Source organism: Lontra canadensis, unplaced genomic scaffold (genome assembly GCF_010015895.1).
Source record: "Lontra canadensis isolate GAN:19392208 unplaced genomic scaffold, GSC_riverotter_1.0 scaffold1, whole genome shotgun sequence".
Lineage (NCBI taxonomy): Eukaryota > Metazoa > Chordata > Mammalia > Carnivora > Mustelidae > Lontra > Lontra canadensis.
The window spans coordinates 18,467,349-18,477,703 of NW_022630995.1; the positions used below are offsets into that span (position 1 = coordinate 18,467,349).

Here is a 10,355-nt window from a genome sequence, read left to right on the forward strand (position 1 = left end):
TGAATAAAAAAATAAATAAACAACAGTACATTAAGGTTTCCCAAAGTCTACAAAAAATACTTCTAAAGCATCATTTTATTTGAGCTGGTCAAGTGTCAGCATTAAACACTACCCATACTCTACTTTTAATAATAATGGATCCATTATTTTGAATAATGCCTGTCATATGGATAACATTATTATTGGACAGGTTGAAGTATATTTTCATTGGATCCTTTAGACAGTTAATAAATTATATGAAATGTCCTATTTGATGTGCTTTTGAATATTCTGCCTCTAAACATAAGGTTTACTTGAATAAATATAATAGCATGCCATAATGAGTATACTAACAAGTGTAAAACAATTAGATGTCTCTAATGGATGGATTCACATCTGCAAACCCACCTTTCTGCTTTTATATATATTTGCATTTATTTTACAATGTATTTATTCGCATGCCGTAAGTTTTTGTTTCTTCAGTTCCTTCCGGGATAATTTTTTTCTCGTGCAACCTCTACATGTGGTTTAGAAACTTTGTTCCTTTTCAGTAAGAACCCTCATAATGTGACTGGTGGAGCTAATTCATAAGTTAATTTAACCATTAACTCTTGTGTCTAATGGCACATCTTGGGAGCTCTGTTCACCTGGTTATGTTCAATGTCTAAATAATTTACATTTAAACCTACACTTACATTTAAGATCAGTGTTCCTCTACATTTTTAAGCATATGCAAAAATTCAGCACTCTATCTGCCACCAAACCTATGTCCAGTCCCCTATTTGGAACTGTACAATGACAACTCTACCATCATATGAAGGAACGGCATACGTTGCTTAAGTAAAGTAACATCTTTCAAATGTTTGGTGGCTCTACAGATATGCATTGCCTTGACAACTCAGGCAGTTTCACAGGTGTTCTTGAACCTAAAGATTTGAATCCCTTGATTTGCATGTGTTTGTTGGGCCAAGTAAGTAGGGAAGCATTTTCCAAAATCACCTTGGTCACATACAGGAAGAGAATAAAACCCATTTTTAATGGTTTTCCTAGCCAATTCTCCTAATGTCTGATCTGTCTCAGCTAACAAAGGATCACCACAGTGAACTTTCAGGTTTTAACTGCCTTTTTAATTGAGTCTTTCCTTCTTCAAGTTAACCAGGTGTCTGTCCACAAAGGATCTACAATTTCACTACTGACTCCACTAAGCTGAAGAGAGTAGACTGATACCGGGTACCAAAAATTCAGACCATGGTCAAAGGGAAAGGATCCAGTAGGCAAAGAGAAGGAAAGGTGGTAACAAAGAGAAGGAAATGGGGCATTCATCTGGAGAGAATCCTAGTGGTATTCAGGGTGCTATTTTTTTTTTTTTTCCAATGCCTAAGATTCTTTAGGTAAGAAACGTAATAACCTCCCAATAAATTAATCATTTTAGCCTAAAGCTAGTTGGAGGTGTCTGTGCAATTAAAAGAGATAATGAATACATTCATTTTACTAAATCTTGTAAGTTGAATTTAGGTCCATAAGATAATTGAAATGTTATAAAATATGCAGAATTTTGGAATGACTTAAATAATATTTAACTGTCACACATAAAAATTCTTGAAAATTAAAATGAAATTTCACTGAAAATACCTGTAACTCAAATGACTGTGCATTATTTTAAAAGAAAACGGTTGCCTAAACTGTTCTTCCGAAGTCAACTACAGTTAATAATATGATTAAAACTCAACAGACAAATTCAGCTGAACAAGTAAAGCCAATATGAAGAAGAAAGCCTATAGATGTACATGTTAACAGAAAACTATGTCTCAATAGACTCTCTGTCCACTCCTTGAAGTCATGATCAGTATTCTGAGTCAAGGTTCAAACAGCCACCATCAGCCATTGACAGACAAATCAAGAACACTGAAAATTGGAAAAAACAGAAGACATAAATATAAACCAGTTGAGCCTTCCATTCTTGCCAGAAATAAAATCTCATACAAAAAGATGACCATCAGTCAGGACCATTTACTCTCATCCAAAAGTATTTGGAAGAGTTTTGAGGAGAGGAAAAGGGGGAAAAAATACCAAAGCAAAACAAAACAAAATAAGAGACTGTTGAAAAACGTCTTACAGGGTCAGCTGTCAATGGAATGCATTTTAGTATTCAGGTTACCCACCCATGCAGAACATCAAAAACTGGGCTTGAGTCTCTCCCCTATTCTCACTGGCTCAGGCTACTGTGGAGCCACTGGGGCTGTCTTGAATAGTAACACACTCTGCCTCTGCGGGATGCATAAACACCAACACAAGCTGATCAAACAGAAGGGGGTGTCCTTTCTACTTGGCTTTCATTTTCTTGAGTCATACTTTAAAACACTTAATTCTGGTACAATTTAGCAACTCAGCTGTCCAAGGTGCAGCTTATTTTTTCATTCATCTTTACCACCTACTTTGTTGTTGTACAGTCTTTCTGCTTTAACATAAATGCTGGATAATTATAGGTATAAGTCACCCATCTTAATAACTTCTTTTATGGGCAATCATCCTTGACATACAGATGCTAATTCTAAAATTTGGGCTTATTTATGACCCTTTCAATACTTCAGGTCTTTAAAGCAATTTGGGGATTTGAATTTTAAGGGTTCGACTACATTTATCGCAATCTTACAAGGACTTGAACTTTAGGATTATAAATCTTTTAAAAGCATAGAAATCCTTAAATCGTGAACCTTTATGATGACTTGATTTGGTTACAACACCGCAGGAAATTCTGATGCAGTTAAAGCTTAAACAGCTGCTGATGCCATGTGAAAAGATGATCAGGAGTTTAATTTAAAATGTCTTAAGTTAAATTGCTACTTTTATACGTGATTTAAAGGCAATCTTCAGACACAGCACTTGGTGGCTGTCAAAAATATTTTCCTGTCAGGATTATATGATTTTTGGTGGGGAATTAGTAGCAGAGCATAACATTTTAAGATTAGGATGAAAAACTCAAAAATAGGTACTTAACAAGAGGTTAAAAAAGAAGAGAGGAAAAGAACACGGGAAAGACAAAAAGACACATGAAACCTTTCTCAACTGCTTATGAAAATGCTATTGATTTTCATAGCTCATCAAGACCTCTTCAATTAAGAAAATGATCTTTGATTTAGCTAAATTTTCTTACTAATGGTACTTAAGGACATTTCTAATAATACTGTAACTAATAGTAATAGGGACCATTCATGCTCACTCTATCAGGCATTTTTCTATTTACTTCCTATTCCCCTTCCCAAACCAGCCATGTAGCTTTTATTACTTTTATTTTACAGCTTGAGAAGACAGTTAGGAGGTTGTGGAGGTGGGACTGTATTCAAGTGCCTCCCGTTCCAAAGGCCATTTCTGAGAAGTTCATAATAAGGGACAGTGCCCATAGATGGAGTATAATTTAGTTTCTACAATACTTGATCAGTATTAACCACAGTAGAGATGAGAAGTACTGCAACACTAATTTCATAGTGGTAGGTCTAGGTCAGAAATTATACTAGCCATGGAGTATCTTCCCCCAAGATGTATATAATTTATAAATAATATCTCTCTGAAGTTTTCACATAGATGTCAAAGCGCCATTTAGAAGTATTACCGTTCATCAGTGAAACTTGAGCATCTAGTAAAACTAATCTCTCTGTGGAGCCTCCCTAACTCATTGGGCATATTACCACTCACAAACAAACTGAACTACACTGTATAATTACCCCAAAGATCCTTTTCACTGAAAACAGCCTGTTGTGGTGCTTGGATAGTGATTAATAGACTAAGAGTGCAATGAGTCGTCTTGATATCACTTCAGAAAAGTGATTTCCTCCCTAATAATTCCCAAGATACATAAATATTCAATTAGGGTCTTTGAAATCTAGTTTTAATTGGGCATTCACTCTCTACACAACTTTAAACTTAGCCCAAGCTAAGAAAGGTATTTTCTTAGTTCTTGCAATTTAAAAAAAAAAAAAAATCCCACAACTCTCGATGGGTTTTTTAAAGTGGGAGGGTAAAATAAAGCCACGATTATCTTTTATATGAAATTTTTAAATTTAACAGCATTTTAAGACATACTGTAAGGCAATGAGGTGAAACATAATTGAATCACATGGGAAGTTGATTAAAGTTTCCTGGGACCCTCCTGAGACTTAGTAAAAATAATAATAATGACAGTAGCAAATAGTTCATCTCAATTATTATGTGCCCAGAACTGTTTTAAGGACTTTGCATGTCCTTTCCCTTTAAATCTTTACAAAAATCTATGAATTAAGAACAACTGTATGTCCATTAAAATACATCAGGAAATTGAGGCATTAAGAAATCCAGTGTCTTACCCAAAGTCAAATAATTTATCAAACCTAGGCAAACACACCACAAAATCTCTTCTCTTCATCACCACACCATTCTGTCTCTCCAGATATGAGACTATCAAGACCTGGGGCCCAGATTTTAAATATTTCCAGTAGCTCCTCTGCTATTGTCAGCAAATCAGGCTGGAGACCTGCATTTTTAAAGTTTCTATTTCAGTAACTGGGAACCAACAAAAAACTAAAAACAAGCTTTCTACATTGGAAAAAGAAAACTGAAAATGTCAAGTAATAAAATATCCAACCTACTTGTGTCTTTTTAAAGTGTGAGCAGTCTTATTTTCTTATCCTAGATGACTCCTTATATGGTCAGATGGGGTACAAGGAGTAAGTACAAGAGACAGATCTTGGAAAAGTCAATACCAGTGGTTCTCAGACTTTCTGGTCCCAGGACCCTTTCACATGCTTAAAAAAATGATGACATAAAGCAACTTTTTAATATGTTGGTTATAGCTATCAATATTTATGAACTAATAGTTAAACTGGGAAAATTTTAAAATACAAGAATATACAAGCACACATGCCATATGCCGTCAGGGCAATGATGTCATCATAGTCACATGCCTTCTGGAAAACTCCAAGGTACACTTCTATAGGTATGAAAGTAAAAGACAAATAACAACATAACATTGCTACAAAATTTTTTTCCTTTCACACGTTCTCTGAAAGGGTCTCAGGGACCCACACATATCCCCTGAACTCATTTTGAGAAGAGAGAACTACCTGCTTCACAAAATAACTGGCCCACAAGTTTTACCAAAAAGAAATACTCGATTGGGGGATTTAATTTTCCATCTCAGAAATAATTTTCACAATAAACAGAATTATCACCAACATCATTCCATTTAGATTCTTGAATAATAGGGACCAAATGTTAACTTCTTCTGGTATGTATACGTAATCACTCTTATGAAGAAATTCATTAATATTCAACTAAATTTTTGTTTTCTCTGTCAATAAGACATAAGCAAGACATAAATTATTAAGATCTCTAGACTGTTACGATCAAATAAAAGAAGTCTCCCTCTTCACCCACTCCCTAAAACAAATGGAGAATTCCAATTAATTCTGAGTACGATGGTTAACTCTTTTACATATTTGTTAGTACATAAGCACACGTCACAATTCTAAGAAAAATGTCATACCTGGTTACTTATGCAGTTGTAGAATTAATTTTATTGGGCCACAAAAATACTCAGACAGAATGACATCAAAAGGTTTTGGGAGGGTATACGCACATCTTAGGACTCATCGATGCTACCTAGACGCACGCTCGCATTACTTTCTCACACCGGCCCATAAAATCACAATGAATGAAAAATGAGGATTCTTCTCCCCACTTATCAACGACAACACATATACACAACACACACAAATGGAGATAACAAAGGGAAAATGTCAGGGGGATCCTACTCATGGTTGACTCTTTTAACTTATATTTTATTATAAAATAGTCTATAAAGAAATTCATTTGCATAAAAAATAAGACATAAATGCAATAATAGTCTAAGTGTAAATATGTCCTTGAAAGCAAACAAAGGCTAAACTACAATATAGCCTCTGTCCTTAGGGTTTCTCCCTAGGTGAACAAATCCATATTTGAATGTAATGCAAATCTAAGAAATCCAAGGGAAAATAGCCATTTGCAAAACTTAAGGAAAGATCACCTCCCTCTAATTCCAACTGTTCTAGCCATCCACACCATGCTAAATTTAGGTTGCACAGTATTTCTCAAAAATTGCTCTTTGTTCTTAAATATAAAAATCAATCAGTTTTCCTTGCTGATTTCTGGGCAAAAATGCCCCACTTGTAATGAACTGTCACTCCTACTTGGCAGTCCTTTTCAGAGTTTCAACCAGTGGTTAAAGTGGTCCAAATGAAATCTGAAATAGAACTGAGTTTAGCATTATATTATTTGACGATCTTCAATCCGTTTGCTTTTATAACATTTTTAAATCTCTTGCTTAGGATTTGCTAGGCTGTATCTCACCAAAGAATTAAAGGTAAATCAAGACCATAAAAAAAATTTGTCTTTCTTAATTACTAGAAACAATGCCAGCCACAGTAGCTGGAGCCAGCACATTTCATACTTGCTATTATTCCCCGTGGAAAGGAATATTTAAATCTCCAAACTCTAAGAATACCATTAAGAAAACCTTCCATTCATATTTTTGAGGAGAGCTCTCAATCTGAAGGATAATCACACCAAGCCACTTAAAATGAGACATCAAAAGCATTTACCCATCAGGCAAATCACATGCTGATTTATCACTCTTCAGGCCAGGGATGCCCGACTCAGCCTATCAGGTCTAAGAAATATTTGCATATTTCACATAAACCTTTATACTAATCACTCCTCCCCTCCGAGTTTATAGAAATAGTCCAGACAACCATATACACCAATGGAGCAGGTTATTGAATATTTAGAGATATGGAAGTGCTAATGGCATGGCATTCAAGCACTCTGACACATTCACCTTCAGCTAAAGACAGCACAATACGCTAACAGACACAGTTCTAATGACACCAGGACCTGTGGAATGTATGACTGCTAGGAAACACATGCTGCTAGGAAACAAAGAACAGATCTGATCAAATCTTCTATTGTAAGGACTGGGAATCATTGTGGTTATGTCTTCTAAAATGAGAGGACGCGTGTTCTTTAATCTTCAGAAATATTTACAAATGTAGAGATTGTAACACATACCCTCTAGAAATGAGACAAATATATGAAGCTAGATTCTCATAAATTAAATCACAGTTCTCTAAGTTTTCTATTAAGATGACAGCCACTACCAATAGTGCATAAAAATATAACAAAGTCAAGCATCAACGATTCTGTATTCTTTTTTTATCAGCTTAAGCTCTTTCAAGAAGTCAAGATCTTAAAAAAGATCTAGAAATTATATTACCTAGAAAATAAGTACCATTTTACATTACAGTGCGATACTTTTAAAAACAAAATAGAACACAGTCATTTGCACCAAACACCGAAGCAGTCAGAGATAATCCACAACTAAGGAATTCAGTAGCTTTTAATTATTGAAACTGAAAAGCAGTTTAGCTTTTTAACTTTTTAAAAACTGTTTATCTTCGCACATTATTTAACCCATGCTTTGATTACAAAACAAAAACAAAAAAAAAGAGTGAAACAAAGTTGAGAGGTATTTCAACACAAATATCCTTTTAGCTCCTACACAAATTACTCGAAAACCTCTTGGTGCTGCTATAAAAGAACGGACAATTCTATCTATAATCCACATACGGACAAACTGGGCACCAGAACTCCAGGTCACTCAGTACCATTACAGACTGAAAAACGTATCAGGGAAATCTGGCTAAATTCTGTTTAATCTCATAGGGAAATGAAGAACACTTTCCAAGTGAAAAATTACTAAAGAAGTGTTTCTTTGTAGATTCTACAATGACATTCTTTAACTAGTGTCCATAGCCCAGATGACACTAAATTAGCAGACCGCCTATTTACTCCAGAGCAAAACACAGAAGGCATTTTTTCCTTCCTGCCAGAGTCTATGCGTCTCCTCATTTCCCCAGCAGCTGGCTGGAAGGATGTAAAATCAGACGTGCAAGAAGGCTTATACTTCCTAGTGAGTAATCCACCCAGGAAAGTAAACACAAGACACACCACCAGGTTGGGCTCTAAAGGAGAGTGTGGCAGGGATGCTTACACCGTTATTTACAATGTGCTCCAACTACCGCAGGCAGGATCACACACAGGGAGGAGACACCCAGAGGTGGCTCTCACACCTAGAGTTCGCCCAATTGCTATGATATCTCTGGGCCATAAATAAGGCAGCCCACGTTTCTATCAGAGCGAGGGAAGTGACCGGAGAATTCCAGAGACCAGGGGTTGTGATGGCTTGACTCGGTTAGTGCAATCTGGTCTAGAGATGACTGTTCTATCCCTTGGTCCTCATCAGGGCCAATCTGGGGTGCGTCGAGCGCTGCACCAGAGACACGCGCCGCACTCATCTCGCGGAAGTGCTCCTCACTGGGGAGAGGTGACACTGTGAGGCTGCCTCGCAGCCCTTATGGGGCCCCGCGGCCTCCTCAAACCAGATTTTCTAGTTAAGCGGATCCCAGGCGATTTCGATAAGCAAGCTCTCAGCTCAAGTAGCATCAGCTCTACCATCTCCACAAATATCTCCTGGCCATCCCCGGAGCGCGCAGGAACGCGCACACACTGTCACGCACACGCCGACCGCACAGCCAACTGACCCTGGTAGCAGAGGTCGCCCCCACCCCTACATCTACACCCACCCACCTATAGCTGGGGGGCTGGCACGCTTAGCCCCTGAGCTCCGACCGGGGCCCAGTGGCGGAGGCGCGGTGGCACTGACGCTCCGCTGCAGCCCGAGCGTCCCCTTCTCCCGTTGGAAGCTCCGGGGCGCCTGCCCTCCTACCTGTAACCCAGTCGACCGCGGACACCAACGCTCTTCCTACCCCGCCCTGGCATCCCAGCTGCCCGGATTCGTGCAACACCGTCCCCCGCCCCGTGCCCACTCCCAACACCGCGCCGCCCCGGGCCACCCACGAAAGTAGCAGCATCCTCCAACCAAAACCGCCTAACAAAGCCTGGGGAAGCAGCTCTTAACCAAACTGCCGTGAAGGGGACACCACAGGCGGGGTGCGGAGAGGCAGCACGGCTACACGACTCCGGGGCGCGACCGGGGCAAATGCGGCCCCTACGGATGCTCCAGGCAGGCGTCTGGGAAGGATCGCGGTGAGCTCGCCGCCCCTCAGTCCCCATCAGCCAGAGCCCAGCTCTCACCCGGTCCCTGTCGGCTATTCAGCCCGCTCCCGCCTCCAGCGGCACCAGCTCGGGCCGATGGAGAGAAGGCGCCCCCTGGTCTGTTTTCAGCCCCCGCCAAGCGATGACACTGGGGTGAGAGAGGAGGGAAAATTCCCGGGGTGGAAATTCCAGTTTCTATTCCCAGCGTGTTGGACTGTGAATGCGCCGGCTCTGCTCTCCCCTCCATCCCTCTCGGCCGCCAAATCGCCCAGTTGCTGGAAAAACCTCGAACCCGTGCCAAACCCCAGTGCCCACCAGCCAGGAGGCTCCCTTCCCACCCCGCATCACGATCGGATGAGTGTGTGTGCAGGCGAGTGTGTGAGGGCGAGTGTGAGTGGGTAGGTAAGTGCGCGTGAAGCCCGCACCCCCGGAGCTGCCCGCCCCGCGGACGCCACCGCCTGCGCGGGGCCAGGGCCACCACTATTAGCAAGAGTGAGAAGAAGAAATTACCTTTCGTAACCGCCGGTGCCTGAGATCGTCCCATCAGTTGCTCAACAACCTGCAGCCGGGGGCAGCGTCCACAATCCAGCCATGGAGCCCGGGGCAAGAGACCGGCCGGCCCCGGAGAAGGCACCCCGCCACACGCGGCCAAGAAGGATACCAAAGCGCAGAGAAGGCAGCAGGAGGGTGGAGAAACAACAACAAAAAGTCTCTCCTTCCCCCTTTCTCCCACTACACAGCCATGGAGAAAGGGCAAGGGGGAAACAAGAAGAAAAGACCCAAATGCGTGTCTTCCTTGACGTTTCGCTCGCTCCAAACACACCGAGGGGGTCGAAACCGAGCAAAGAGAGAGGAGGGTTCAAATGTCTCTCCCAGTCCACAGTTGCACAACTTCGGAGTCAGGCTCCGTCTCCAGCAGCAGCCGAGAGACCCGAGCGGCAGCTATTAACATGCGGCAGTCATAACTGAGGCTGCTTCTCCTGCTGCTGCTGCTGCTGCCGCCGCCGCCGCCGCCGCTGCCGCCGCCGCCGCTTAAGAAAAGACGCTGCTGAAGAGACCAAAAATCTTCCACCATCCCCCAGCCGATCTTTATATCCAGTTCTCCCACCCCACCCCCTTCTCTTTCTTTTTCTTCTTCTTCCTCGTCCTCCCCTTTCCGCTTGGGAAAGGGAGCGATGGAATAGGAAGGGGGAGCCGCGAGAGCCTGGGGTGGCTGCTTCTCCGTCAAACCCGCCTCCTCCTCCCGAGGT

General features: G+C 41.1%; 1 protein-coding gene across 1 annotated transcript in view; it reads right to left on the minus strand.

The window, feature by feature from the left end:
• ADGRL3 (adhesion G protein-coupled receptor L3) overlaps positions 1–10,103 on the minus strand; it is a 792,227-nt gene extending 782,124 nt beyond the window's left edge. Inside the window, exon 1 of the mRNA XM_032849431.1 lies at positions 9,616–10,103. The gene's annotated coding sequence lies outside the window, so the exon portion shown is untranslated. The remainder of the gene's footprint in view (positions 1–9,615) is intronic.
• Between the last annotated feature and the right edge of the window lie 252 nt (positions 10,104–10,355).